Below are 1,885 nucleotides of genomic sequence, written 5' to 3' on the forward strand. Positions count from 1 at the left end.
CCTTTGGAATAGAAATTGACAGGATTAAAATCAACTGGTATAAATACAGATGTAACAAGACAATAAAGACCAGAACTTCGCTGGAGATCCTGACCAGAACTTGGCTGGAGATACTAGCTAGGCTGCCGATCAACTGAACGCTGTCTCCATGTCATTCCTTCTTTGCCGACTCCGTCCACACCTTTGGGGACCCTTGGACCTGTTGGGGTTGGACCCCAGCAACCACTCTCCACTGAGCCACTGTCCGCCTGGGACCTGTGGGGGTTGGGGTGGACTCAGGCTCCCATTGGCCCCACTGAAGCCAGACTCGGCTTGGCTGGCCACCCCCCGCCACCCGGGGGCTGCGCATGCCCCATGGGCCTCATCACCCTCATGAATCGCAGTGGTCTGGCCGTCCCATCCCAGGAAGTGGCCATCCTGATCGCCATGGCTCACTCCCCAGTGCACTTGGGCCTGCCCAGCAAGCATGTAGGCAGGAGCTGGGCCTCTGAGGGGAAGAAGGAGGGATGCGCGGGCCAGGGCAGAAGTGGGGAACTTGGCGGTGTAAACACAGCCCCACCCCATGTCATGCCAGCACCTCATTCTGTATTCTCGAACCCCTGGGTGCCCCTGCCCAGCACTGTGCTCTCGGGCCTGGGGTAGGGGTGAGGGACCTGGAGCTGCGGCCTGAAGGCAGCCCTCACTGGCTTGGAATTGCAGTGGTCGATCAGGGAGGGATGTGGGATGCCAAATTCCACCTCTCTCTCTCTTTCTCTCTCTCTCTCTCTCTCTCTCTCTCTCTCTCGGAGAGGGCCCCGTTTCCCCAGCGGGCAGGGGCTCAGGAGAGGTGATCGGCATCACTTGCCTTCGCCTGAGCCCCTGCTCACCCCCGGGTCACACACGGAGGCCTGGATGGCGGCTCCTGCTCTCCCGCCCTGCCTGCAGTATGCAAATTAGCCGCCATCTTTGTTGGCGGTTAATTTGCATATCGTGCTGATTAGCCAATAGGAGGTGTAGCGAAGGCACGGTCAATTACCATGCATGTCTATTATTAGATAGGATTGCTATTTTGTTTCCATCTCTCCATCCCAGTCTCTCCCAGCCTTTGTCTGTCTTTGTTTTTCTCAGCAGTATTCCAGGCCTTCTTGCTTCCCTCTCTTCCTCTTCCTCTTTCCCAGCTGGGAGGAGGCAGGGCCAGTGGGGGCAGCTTCACCCTCTGCCCACCCTGGGGCCTAATTCTGAGAGAGGCTGGGAGGGAGGGAAAGAAAGGAAGGAAAGGCTGTGAGCTGGTGGGTGCTGTGTGTGTCTGTGCGTGTGTGCGGTTGTGAGTGAGTGTGAGTGCCGGGCACTGTCTCTCCTGGTGCCCCTGAAGAGAGGCCTGCGTCGTGGGCTCCGTGGCAACCCAGGACTCACTACTGCCACAGCACGGAGAGGAAGAGGGACTTGGGACACCTTTGGGAGGCAGTTTGAAGATACTGGGAGTCTCCAGAGGGGAAGGCACGTTTCTCCATCTCTGCCTGTGGCTTTGGCTCCCCTGCTCACTTCTGAGTACCACACATGAGTTGGGCAGAGGTTGGTGAAACATTTCAGTTCCTGGCCCGCACAGGCCTCCCTTCCATTCAGGCCTCTTTAGTCCCAGTCTGTTTTGTTTCCATCTCTCCATCTCAGTCTCTCCCAGTCTCTGTCTCTCTTGTTTTTCTCAGCAGTACTCCAGGCCTCCCTGCCTCCCTCTCTCCCTCTTCTTCTTTCCCAGCTGGGAGGGGGCGGGGCCAGTTGGGGAAGCTTTACCCTCTGTCTTCCCTGGGGCCTCATTCTGAGAGAGGCTCTGAGAGCGAGCTGGGAGGGGGGGAAAGAAAGGGAGAAAAGGCTGTGAGCAGGTGTGAGCTGTGTGTATCTGTGCATGTGT

The sequence above is a fragment of the Myotis brandtii genome, unplaced genomic scaffold (assembly GCF_000412655.1).
Source record: "Myotis brandtii unplaced genomic scaffold, ASM41265v1 scaffold141, whole genome shotgun sequence".
Taxonomy (NCBI): domain Eukaryota; kingdom Metazoa; phylum Chordata; class Mammalia; order Chiroptera; family Vespertilionidae; genus Myotis; species Myotis brandtii.